The sequence below is a fragment of the Pinus tabuliformis genome, chromosome J (assembly GCF_031772625.1).
Source record: "Pinus tabuliformis cultivar Carrire ecotype Pingquan chromosome J, CPIR1, whole genome shotgun sequence".
Lineage (NCBI taxonomy): Eukaryota > Viridiplantae > Streptophyta > Pinopsida > Pinales > Pinaceae > Pinus > Pinus tabuliformis.
In genome coordinates this window covers 1301489269-1301502987 of record NC_142295.1, presented here as the reverse complement: position 1 = coordinate 1301502987, position 13719 = coordinate 1301489269, and positions in this window count along the sequence as shown.

Here is a 13719-nt window from a genome sequence, read left to right as displayed (position 1 = left end):
GCCGCTAATGTGTCAAATCTTCACGATGGAGAGTGTGTGATTTGAAGAGGAGGCAAGTACGTTCGATCCTACTCATGGATGCATGCTAAAAGTAGCAACCATGGAGTGGTAGTTGCAGGAGGTGAGTTTTGTTTTTGTGACCCACGAGGTTTTTAATTGGATTTCGATTTTCAATAGGTATTTTTTTGTATTATTCATTTTTATTTTTAATATATATTAGTTCAATTGGTCGATAATAATGCAAAATAATGATGCTGGTGTAGGTAGATGAGTTGAGTGAAATTGTACGGCTCATGAGGGGACTTCTAAATTTTGGAGGCCTTTATCCACTGCAACAAATGGAAATGTTTGAGCCTGCACGCGTCTCATCTGGGTTGGCCGGAAGTTCATCTAATAGCAAAATATTGTTAGACAATTCATTTGGTGACGCAAGTTGGGTGACAAATGAAATTCAACTCCACTGGCCCCCTCAGGTTGTGTTGTGTCTGCGGTACCTGATCCATTCTAGGTGTAGGAGCAGTCCATTTATGATATGGTTTCATCTCCACAGTTCTTAGATCCATATTTGAGATGGATCTATGTTATATATGGTTTCCTAAATTAAGGACTGTAATAAAACTAAAAAGTGATAAAATTAATGATAGTTATAAAAGTTGAGTTAGTTTAATTAGTTATTTATAAATTTGAATTCTTCTGTAAAATTACAAACAATTTTTCACAAAACAAAAAAATAAATAAATAAAAATAAAAATAAAAATTCATAATATGCTTTATATTAAAATAAATTAAAATATTAATTTTTCATATTGGTAACTATAATATTTCTAAACTCCATGTTTGAGATTAATTAATAACATATAATTTATCTTAGACCCAATTCCTATAGTGTAGATCTAGTGTGCTTTATACTTCTGTAATTTGTCATTTGCAATTCATATGCATTCCAATGTTTGGTTTGTGACCTTAGTATTAAGAAATTCTTTGGTAGACCTAGTTTATCACCTTTCTCAAGAAATGACTAATGCTAAGATATGTAGAAAAACAAAACAACTACTTAAAAACATAACATGAGGCCACACATCAAAATATGTCACTAGAGCAAGAACATGTGTGTTAGTGTTTGCTAGAGTAGAGGGCTTGAGCTCACTTTGAAGATGGATTTCCACATGAGTCACACAAGCATCCAAGCTAGCCAAAGATGAATGTTGATATCACTGCACCCACTTAATATTTTTTGACAATAGAAATTATGTCATTACGATCTTCACTATTCTATTTTAGGATGACCCAAAAGAGGTTTCATTTGTCAATGGAGGGTGATGGAAATCAGATATTGGTCATCTCTTCCCCTAGCATGACAAGGGTCACGAACCTAGTTGGACTCTTCTTTGAGAATACTAGATTTAGAAAAAGCTTAATGGTCACTAGTGCTCCAAGAATCAAGTTGGTTGATTACTTCACAAATTTGTCAACATATTGATGAGTGGAATAGAACAACAATCATTTGGGCTTGCTCATGGGAATGCAGTTGAAATTTTAGACCCTAAGAAAAACCACACCTTTCATCGCGACCCTTGCAACTACACATGAGCTTCTTAGGAATTATAGGCCAAGAAGTATAAAGTCACGTGAAATTAAAGGCACTCACCAAGTTCATAGAAGAGAAAAGGCTATATAGAATAGGACAAAGGAAAATTTAGAAGAGGCAAGGAATTTAGGAAAGACCAAGGAAACCCACCAATAAAGGTAAATACATGATAGGCCAAAACCTCATCCACTAGGAAAATCCCCCCACTTTCTATAAGACCCCAAGGTGCAAGACATACTGAACCCCTTCGGGAATTAAAATGAAAAAAAAAGAAAAGAACCACACAAACAAATTGAAGAGGGAAGAGATAAAAGGGTTCACTAGAAAATCTAGTATCCAAAATACATTATCACGAGTTTCCAAAAGCACAAAGATAAATGCATTATGTGCAAGGTGATGATGCCAGCTTTCTCTCCCTATAGTATTGTCCATGTTTGTAGATTTGCACAACCTAAAATCGCTCGAGACCCAACTTGAGACTCCAGTCCATGAACAAAAAAATCCAATAAGAAACTTTAGTTATAGAACTTTTAAATTATAATGGAGATCATGCAATCCGTGAGCACTGCCCTTGCATCCCAAAAAACAAGTAACACTTCTTTACAGAAAGACAAATAATCCCACCATGGATCTCTAGACTTTTCACTAAATGCATTCTTGACATCACTAGATAGACGATGGAGTAATCCCACCTACAATAGGGGAGGAGATTTACCATTGCAAAAATTTCGAGCAGTGATAATACTTGTTAGAAGACAACAGAACTATAGTAGGCTTAAAATTATGGTGAATGTCTAATAAAATCATAAGAACTATGCACGGTGCAAGATAGCCATGCCTCCCTCCTTCTTAACTGCAATGGGATATGGGAGACGCCCTCCCAAACATCCAATTCCTCATTGTTAGTCACCCTAATCGAGGGTAGGCTATAAACATCTAAAATGAATTGCAAATATCATTTAAAACTAAGAATCTCCCCTTCAGGCCAGAACTCAATGGTACAAGTGTTGTTATTCTTACAACCCATGTTTGCATAAAATTATTCCCTTTATTTCAATCTCATCTTGAGCGAGAAACAAGGACACCAAGGATGTATTAAACTAGCTTCTAGATATGATAGATGATTTGTTTGATTCTCCAAATATTAGATTATTTATTAGTCGATGCTTCATTGATGATTTGATCCGAATTTAAAGAGGAACACAACAAATTACATATATAACCAGAAATACAAAGATCGAGCAGAAATAATACTTCCTTTGATTAATATCAAATAATGAAATATGCTTACAAACAGTATGGAAATGAGACTAGCTCAGTGATGGTAGCTTATCTTTGAGAAGATATGTGGTTGCTACATGCCTCTGAACTACGTTACAATGAGACTCAAGGGCCTTTTTATATTTGAACAATGAGAGAAAACCCTAAACAACCAAAACCCTAACCCGAGGGTCCCTCATGAGTTGTTCTGCAATATCTGATGTGTCAATTAATGGTGGGAAGCATGGCTAAGGGTGGTTCATATTGAACACACGTTGCAATCCAAGAAATGAGGGAATTTTGTGCTTCAACGCATTGTTTCCTCCAACTTTGGTGATGGTGTAAGGACCATATCATAGTGATCTGAAATTTAGATGGGCTCTTGTAAGGTGTTGTTTCTGCATATGCAAAAATACATTGTCGCCCACTTGAAACTTGTGTAGGAACCAAATTTGATCATGCCACTGATTCTTCTTGGCATTTTCTAGAATCAAGTGACAATATATCGTCCTGTTGTGTAGAGGTGCTCGAGAAGTGAGATCAAATGAATGCTTGACTTGACGATGCAACGGTACCCCTGTAGGTGAGGAGAAGATGTTCGTGTATTATTTCATGACCGTATCCACTTGCTTCTGTTGCATGGAAGAACCCTTCCCAGCGGCCACGAATGTAGCTACAATCTTCCCCTTACTTTGAGACTTAACTAGAAATAAAATAAATTTCCTAGTCTTGGAGATGATCTTACTACATTTATTAGTAGAGATCAAAGAGGTTGTCGTAGGTGAGGCTACCTCTGATATCATGTATAATGAATTACCAATTGAGATAGTTACAACACGAGGCCTTGACTCATAAACAACATGTCGCTTCAGAAGTATGATTGGCCTAATAATACATCACAAACATCAAGGGCTGCAACATCACATAATACCTCATCTATTAAGGGATTGATGTTGTAGGGAAGGCATAATTGTTGGCGGACTCGGAGATCTTATCCTTGGTGAAGCCACCAGATACTATACGGATATGGGTTTGGTGTAGTTGGTAGTCCAAACTACTTCACGACATTTGCAGAAATGAGGTTCTCTTGGCTGCCAATATTGACAATGAATTTCAGCGACGAACCCTTTACCCACATTTGTGAGTGGAAAATATGTTGCACCTCCTGTAGATCTTCAAGCTCATTCTTCTATATCTTTGCGGTGGCAACAGTGACGCTAGGCTTCGCATCAATGATCTGCTTCCCTTTATCATTCCTTTTGTCATGTTCTGACTGAGGGTCAGAACATGCATCTAATTCTGAAGCCTTCAACTCAACCACCAATGACTGCTTGGTCTGACACTCGTGTTATGAGTGGGGCTCTTGTGGAACTCATACCACTTTTCGGTTTCCTTCTTTGACTTTGTGGTGTTGTTATTTTCTTGTGGCATTAATGGGTTTTCTTAGGTCGCCCCATCTTGGCTTTTTCCTTGGTTCTATAGTTTGGGGAAGCCTTTCTCGTGATTCGGATTGGTGGATCCAAAGTCTCGCTTGTTTTGTTTAAAATTATACTCTATCTTGACAATGTATCGGTACATCGTGCCAAGCAAGGAGATGTCTAGGAACAACATCTTGTCCTGGATATAATTGTGTAGGTAGTCGTGGTATTTGAGTACCAAGTTCCACTCACAATCCTTGATACCCAAATTTGTGTGAAGGGTAAGAAAAATATTGGTAAAATCTGGCACGTCTTGGTCCCTTCCCTGCTACAGCGTGGTCCAATTATGTATTTTTCCTCATATCTTCTAATAGGATAGTACTGCTCCTCTCGAATCCCCGGATGAATTCCAAGTTGGAGCAACTAAAAAAAGTGAGTTCATACTTTCATCCTTCTACTCACAATAGGTTTCTCACGAGTCCTTGACATGGGGGGAGGCTTTGAGAAGAGAAAAAGTAATCTCTTCTCGGCCGGAAAAATCATGAATAGAAAAATATCCTTCAAACAGATTCAACCATTTATCTATTATGTCTGCATCTATTTGGCCCTCGAATATGGCAATTTCAAAGTTAAATTGTACCTTAAGTATTTTGGCATTTCTAGAATAGTTGTTAAATGTGTTGCCCCAAGGTAGCCGCTAGAGGATCTGGGCAAATTTGTCCATCATCATGTTCCTTTGTAGCTTGGGAGCTTCTTTGAGCAAGAATTTGATAGGATCTCGTGCCTCCTCGTCTTTATTTTCTTCCTTCATGGGAGGCCATGAGGATTTGCGAGGCTAGTCTTGCAAAGTTTTGACCTGTTCAAGCCCTAACTCCTTATATCCCAACCTCGTTGGGGACATGCAAAGAAAAACAGAGAAAGAGCACATTGCTCTGATACCACTGATCCAAATTTAAATAGGGACACAACAAATTACAGATATAACCATAAATACAGAGATGTAGTAGAACTAACACTTCCTTTGATTAATATCAAATAATTAAATATCCTTACAATTATTAAGGAAATGAGACTATCTCGATGATGGTAGCTTATCTCTGTGAAGAGATATAATGGCTACATGCCTCTGAAGTGCATTACAATGAGGCTTAAGAGCCTTTTTATTGTAAAACAATAAGAGCAGGCTCTAAACAACCAAAACCCTAACTCAAGGAGATGTAACACCATTTATGGGCCCCGCTGAGGTTAGTTGGACAACCAACTTCCCTGGGTCATGACTTGGTCATATTATCTCTGTTTGATGCGCACGATACCCCGTTGGAAATATCTCTCCAATGAATACGATGGAAAATATGATTTTATCAAAAAATAACTAGTGGTATATTGCTAAAAAAATGTCGTTTATGGCCTCAAAAATGGCTCCCAAAGTTTAGGACCTGAAAAATCCTAAAAATAGTACATTGTGCTACAATTAAGGAAACTGAAAAACTGAAAGAGATAGTTGTGGGGGTCCAAGTGGGATAGTTTGGTGGCCACCAACATCCACCTCGATCATGATTTTACTAATAGTCTCCATAACCCATCACAAATCCGCATATACTTGAAGTTTTGAGTATCCCTCATTAATTTCCAAACTCAAAACTTGTTTAAAATCTAGGAATTCAACTACATTGTTTCTGTGATCACCACAACTCATATTATAGATCTTCAATGTATGGATTTTGAAATTGTGTAAGATCCCTCCATATCCCATCTAAACTAGATTGCCTTTAGAAGAATCATCACAATTTAGCTTTGTGAACCCCACCATGGGGTGGGAAGGGGGGTGGGGGCGGGAGGAAACTTTGGGACACATGGTTTGGGGGGAATAAAGGGGACCATGGATGGAGAGAGATCCAATTTATATAGGATTATAGATTCGTGTAGGTTCATTTTCCAATATTTTTGGGACCAAGATTATGAGATAATGGTCTCCATGATGTTTTGCAAAATTGATTTTCACGCCGAGTCTTCACTCTTTTTGTTTTTCTTGAATATTCATTTCCTTCTTTCTTTCCAAGGCACCCACATGGAAAAACAAGTTTCTAGAGTTTGTGCTCTATTTACCACAAAATTATTGAATATGTTTATGTCAAATTCTCCAATGTTTCCACCAAGGTATTAAAATTGCAATTTGAAAATCCAAAAAGAAATAAAACCTTACTATAAAGAGATTTAGAGAAGGGGCATGCATTTAGGATATCCTCCATAAACACTTCTTCGTTCCATTAAAGAGTGAAAATCAAGGGGACATGAATTCTTTTTTTCCTTATTTGTTCCCATGTAATAATCTTTTATCATCCCATTGTTGAGAGGAATTGAGAAACCTTAAGCGAAAGACCAGATGCTTGAATTTTCCACCATATGGGATGTTATTGAATGCCTTTATAACTACCTTGAGAATAGAATGATTCGTTAAAAGTAAATGTCCCTTGGCTTAGATAACACCATTGGATCTTGTCTTGATCATGGGAGATAAATATTTTTTTATTTTATAACCCCTTAGCTGAAAAATTCGAAGAGGAAAGAGTGTGATGTGATGGAAAGTCTTCAACTAATTTGTTTCCAAGCAAGATCCCTCAAATGAAACATTTATTTCCAAGCATATTTCCAGAAGAATGCAGTGTAGTCACATTGAATTCATAAAAAAACATGACTTTGAATTAAGCTCTTGTTGGCAAGAGAAATATTCCATATGGATGAACCGAGAGGTTACTCTATAGATCATAGCTTATCTGATTTGAGAGTGGAGTGATCATATTTCCTACCCCATATTTGTTTCCAATTTTTTTCTCCTCCTTGAATCCAACTCCACAATAATTTCATTCCTACTGCTTTATTTACTATCTCATCGTATCTTAAATCTAATCCTCTAGCCAACTTAAGAAGACCGAACTTTTTCAAGACATATAATGACCACTTATTTTCCTTGTTTTCTCCACTCCAAAGGAATTATTTCTCGAGTGATCTAATTGATTTGAAAATAATATTAGGTTGAACTAAAGATGACAATTGATGCATAGGGAGAGATTGGAGAGTAAACTTGAGGAGTACAAGCCTTCCTGCCATTTCGATGGATTAGAGCGCCCATATGTCAAAATTATTAGCTATCCTCTTAAAATTATTTGCCAACACATAGAGCACAAAGAGGTATCTACTATAGCCAAATATTTAGAAGGGATATTACTGATTTGGAAATTCAGTAGATGGAAATGGTGTTTTTGGACAATCCCATTAGTGTTAAATAAATAGAAATTCGACTTTCCCTATTTATTAGAGTCCTTGAGGCTTCCATGGAGTCATTGAGGATTGATTTTAGGTCAATAGTGTCCCTCATGGGGGCAAGGAAAAAATCATGATTTAATCGATGAATTATTGATGTGTATTGGACATGCCATTACCATGTAGGTGGAGTGTTAAATTTAGATAACAATGGTATGTTCTATTCTTAGCACAATTTACTTCAATGTTCCTTTAGCAAGCCAATAAAAATTTCCAATTATTTCTAGCAGCAATCACATTAACGAGTAATCATATTGATAGTAAATGCACATAGAACATAAAACAAATGGAAAAGACAAGCCAATACAAGAGAACAACAAAATTGGTGGTTGCCAAGGAAAAACCCTAATGTGGTGAAAACCCTTTGAACAATTCTTCTTCTTATTATTCAATAGTTCAACAAAGAGAAACAGTACAAAAGTCAAAGTGAGTAGCCCAATACAAATTCAAATCATCACTTCCAAACACCTCCTTTGAAGCTTAGTCAAAGGTAGTCAAACTTGACCTCGAGGAGTGGTAAAAGTCAACCCAAAATAGTAAAAAAAGGTCTAGTCAAACTCAGTCAACCTATAGTCAATGTAAGTCAAATCGCCCAAAAAAACTTATGTTCCAATCAATGCGGCCTATGAAAATTGAAATTATGACCTGAAAACAATAGTCAAAACTATTCCAAATCTCCTTGGTCAATGTTGTTCAACACTTGTCAAACTGTTTGAAATTCGGCCTGTAATATCTTACTAGAAGTTCTGTCTTCCTAACCGCACATATGTGAGAGAGAGAGGCTACCCCAATCTATATGAACCAATATGATGAAGAGAGAGAGAAGAATGTGTGAGTGATGGATTTCCAAATGAGGCGTGAGGTCTCTTGTATTTATTCATTTTGTTGTGGGTGAAAAGACACATCCATTGGAATTCTTGAGCATACATGATGATGAAGTCGACATGATGAATTTACACATGTGTGGTCATAAATTCAAAAACCACACCTTTTCTTGTCTGAATAAGATGATCTTTAGATATATTTTGATCCTATCGAATAGAGGAATTTAATGCAAACATCATCTCCATATGGTTAGTCATATGGTTAGAGCATCCAAAATCTAGATACCAAACATCTTTACTAGTATTTTCACCTTTGTCATAAGATAGGAATAAGTGATCTCGAGGATACTCACCACTTTCTTGAGCATAATTAGCATTTTTACCTTCTTTCAACATTCTCTTTCAAAGTGGCCATACCTATTACAATAATAGCATTGAACATTTCTCTTATCAAATCTACCTCTACCTCTTCCTCTAAAACTACCTCTTCCACTTGAGCCACCTCTTCCTCTAAAACTACCTCTTCCACTTGAGCCACCTCTTCCTCTACCTCTTGAAGAATTTTGGCTTTGCCATTTAACTTGACCTTAATTGATTTTGGCACTGGTGCTGCGTGCATCTTCATTCTTTGTAATTTGTAATTTAGAGGAAAAATCATTTTCTACACCTTCAAAAGTGCCCTTTGTAGGAATTTACAGGGTAAGTTCCTCCGAAAGAACACCAAAAGGACACCACTCACAACCAGATCAAAGATCAATACACCAGTATTTTTGACGTGGTTAAAACCCTCAAAGAGGGAAATAGTCCACAGCTTGAGCCAACGCGGCCACTTCAGGCAATTTATTAATCAAAGAATGAAAATTTACATAAGCTTCTCTCATGCACGGATTAACCTACAAATGACCCTCCATGCGCTTTAAATAGAATTCATGGACCAATCGGGTGTCAAGCCACGGATCAAGTGTCGGTAATACCTAGGAGAGAATGAACCGTCAGATCACTACATATCGTGACCATCGGATTGTAAGTTACAAAATGTACAACGGTAAAGAAACACACTTTACCTAACTCTATACCTAACTCTACACTAGACCAAGTTGTACTTAACTATTTCCTATGTGTCAGAATATCCTAACATCCCCCCTTAAGAACAACTTGGGATAGGATTGAAGGATTTACAAATATGACACAATAGGAGAAGGAAGGAGGCACTAGAGCCTATCCCCCCTTAGTGACAACTTCCTGAACTCCAACCATAAATCGAAGTTTAGTGAACTTCGCCTCTCTGAGAGCCTTTGTGAAGATGTCTACAACTTGATCATCTGTTGAACAATATTGCACTTTAAGAACATGGTCGTGAATGAGATTTTTGATGAAGTGCATGTGCAGTTCAATGTGTTTGCTGCGCTGATGTTGGACTGGATCTTTGCATAGCTGAATGGCACTTTGATTATCACACCAAAGTGTAGTCGGATGCTGCTGCTGAAGGCCAAATTCTGACAGGATCTGACGAAGCCACAAGGTTTCCTTACTAGCTTCTACGGCACCACAATACTCTGCTTCTGCTGATGAAAGAGAAATGGCAGCTTGTTTCTTACAAGCCCATGTAATAGGTCCTGAACCAAGAGTGAACACATAACCGGCAGTAGACTTCCGATCATCAGCGCCACCAGCCCAATCGGAATCAGTGAAACCAACCAATAGAGGAGCTTCTTCGGCACTGTAATGAATCCCAAACTAAACTATACCTCGAACATAACGAAGTATTCTTTTAGCTTCTTTCCAATGACTTTCACGGGGGTTTTGCATGAACCGAGCAACAAGGCCAACAACAGAGGAAAGGTCAAGACGAGTATGGGTTAGATACAAAAATTTTCCTACAAGTTGACGGTATAAGGTAGCATCAACTTCAGGAGAAGTACAAGTAACTGAAAGTTTGACTCCAGACTGAAAGAGAGAAGGGGCAGGCTTATAGTCTTCCATGTGAAAATGACGTAGAATATCACAAGCATACTTGGACTAGGAAAGGGAAATACCCTCCTTGGATTGCAAGACTTGAAGACCGAGAAAATAGTGTAAGTGTCCTAAGTCTGTCATTTCAAATTTCCTTTTCAGGCTAGACTTCACATGGTTTATAAGGTTGGGATAATTACCAGTAAGGATAAGATCATCAACATAAAGAACAAGGATGATAATCTAGAGTTTCCCACTTTCTTGGTGTAGACAGAGTTGTCAGAATGACACCTAGAAAATCCAGATTCTAAAAGAAAGCTATCCATTTTGGCATACCAAGCCCAAGGAGCTTGCTTGAGACCATAAAGGGATTCCTTAAGTTGACATACAAGGGTGGAGTCTGTTTGTATGAAGCCAATGGGTTGTTCCATATAGATTTCTTCATGCAAGTCTCCATGCAAGAAGGGAGATTTAACATCCATCTCATGGACTTCCCATTTGAAAGAGGCAGCAAGGGAAAGAACAAGGCGGATAGAGTTCATTTTGGCAACAGGGGAGAAGGTTTCAGTGTAGTCAATGCCTTCAACCTGTGAAAAACCTTTATCAACTTTCCCATCTGGTCCATACTTGGTTCTGTAAACCCATTTGCATCTAACAAGTTTTCGTCCCTTAGGTAAAGGAACAAGATCCCATGTATCATTTACCAATAATGAATGATATTCTTCATTCATAGCTGCTTCCCAATCTGGATGGCCTGAAGCTTCTGCAAAGGTGTCAGGATCATAATTTACTGGAGCTTGAGCCAGTAAAGAAGAGGCTCTCTCGAACTGAGAACGTGTGCGTCGCTGATCTGTAGGATCACCGGCAAGATCACCTGCTGCATCTCGAGTAGCATGAACCCATTTTGGAAGCTCAGGAGCTGAAGGAGGATCCTGAGATGGTGGGAGAGGATTGTCATCCTCACTTTCATCATGTGAAGAAGAAATGTTTTCAAAGGTAGAAGAGATAGGGACAGGTGGCACATCCTCCGGACTAGGCTCGCAGGCCGATATATTTTCATCAAATTTTACATCTCTTCTAATAATAACATTTTTGGACTTAAATGGAATAAGTCTATAGCCTTTGACATCTTCAGAATATCCAACAAAAGTACATTTTTCACTCTTAGGTTCTAAAGCTTTATGCTTTTCATCTGGAATATGGGCCCATGCTTCACTTCCAAAAAGACGAAAGGGACTTACATCTGGTTTGATTGAGCTCCATGCTTCTTCTCGAGTGATATTCTTTAAAGCCTTAGTAGGAGTGCGTTTTATTATGTAATTTGCACAGTTAATTGCTTCTGCCCAAAAACTAAGACCAAGTCCTTTAGATTGTAGCATACAATTAGCCATTTCCTTTAAGGTGCGATTCTTCCTTTCAGCTACACCATTTTGTTGTGGAGTATATGGAACAGTGTGTTGCATTTGAATTCCATTCTCAGTGCAATAGTTGATGAATGTATTTTTAACATATTCTCCGCCATTATCAGATCTTAACTTAAGAATTTGATGTTCAGATTGTTTTTCAACAAAGGCCTTGAAGGCCAAAAAAGTGTTAAATACTTCACTCTTGAGTTTCAAGAAGTATAACCAAGTGCGTTTGGAGAAATCATCAATGAAAGTTAAGAAATACTTGCAGCCAGAGAATGACACAACTGGAAGTGGACCACATAAATCACTATGCACAAGTTGTAAAGGGGCTGAGGCGTGCCAAGAGGCACGTTTTTCAAAACTGTCCCGGTGATGTTTTCCGAGTACACATCCGGAACAAACACCATCTCTGCAAGTTACCATAGGAAGACCTGTCACCATATTTTCTTTAAAAAGATGCTGAAGGGAGAGATAGTTTAAATGACCAAATCGCTCATGCCAAAGTTTGATCACTTCATCGTTATGAGCAACAAATACTGAGGGAAGATTTGATGACCCAAAGTTGTGAAACTTTTACAACCTTGTGGAATCATCAGCAATGCCAGCAGCCAAAATCTGTTTAGGATCTCTTAAGTCCTTGATTACAACATCATGAGGTGAAAATTCAACGATTTTACCTTCACCTGAATGAGTTATTTGATATACAGATAGAAGGTTGCAGGATAAGGTTGGAACACATAATACATCATTAAACTGACCATTGTCTAGATGAACAGTTCCAGTCCCTACAACATTAAGAGATCTATCATCACCAACATATATATTTTTGGTGTTACAATCATTTAAAGAAGAAAACATGGCTTTGTTTTTGGCCATGTGATAAGAGTCTCCAGAATCAATGAGCCACTCATGAGAATGAGAAGAAGAAGATACATTTAATGCATAGCCAGACCGAGATGCTTGACAACTACATGCAGAAAGTGCCATTCCTGAAGATGAAGTTGAAGTTGAAGATTGCCCCAAATGGATGTTATGCTTCTTCATTGTTGCTTCCAAGGCTTCCATCTTTTTAAAGCATTTTGATTCTAAGTGGCCATCTCAATTACAAAAATTGCAATGTCTATCAGTCTTCTTCCCTTTGTTTTTATTTGTCTTATCATTTTGTTGAAATGATTTTTCATTTTGGGGCTGAAATTTCTTAGGACCCTTGTTTGTTTTAGGACCATTCTTTTTAGGATATGACTTCTTAGGATTATTTGAATTTGGTTGCTGCTGGGCGGCTAACGCTTTCTTGGAAGAGTTTCCAAGATTAAGAAGACCAAGGTGTAAGAGTTTTTCTTGTTCTCTTATTAAAGAATCACAAAACGAGTCAAAGGAAGGGGGCTTGTAGTCTTTTCCTTGAGAAATGAAGGTTTCTCTTGTAGAATGGAAGGTGGAAACAAATACAGAGTAGGCTGGTCCCAACTTAGTAAGGATGGAATAAATAAGGTTACTATCTTCTTTCTTAACCTTAACACTTTCCAAGAGATATATAAGGGTCTTGAACTTGGACAAGAAATCTTCAATGAAAGAAAAATTATTAGGGTCCAATGTAAGCAACTCATTTTCAAGTTGATGGGCTCTAATTTCTTTTTTAATCCCAAAAACTTTAGTGATTTGTTCCAATGCTTCATTAGGAGTATCAAGTTCTGCAATATGGAATCTAAGATCAAGAGAAATAGACATCCTTATCAAACCACGTGCTTGATCTTGTCTATTTTCCCATTTAGCGGCCTTATCTTCATCCTTCGATTTCTTCTCTTGGCCTGTGGCTATTCTGTAGAGACCTTTACTTCTAAGTAAATCCTCAATGTAGGACAACCATTGGAAGTAGTTGGTGCTGTCAAGGGTAACTTGGTATTGAATTTCCATTTCAACAGAAACTGAAGCTGAAGATGTTGAAAGTA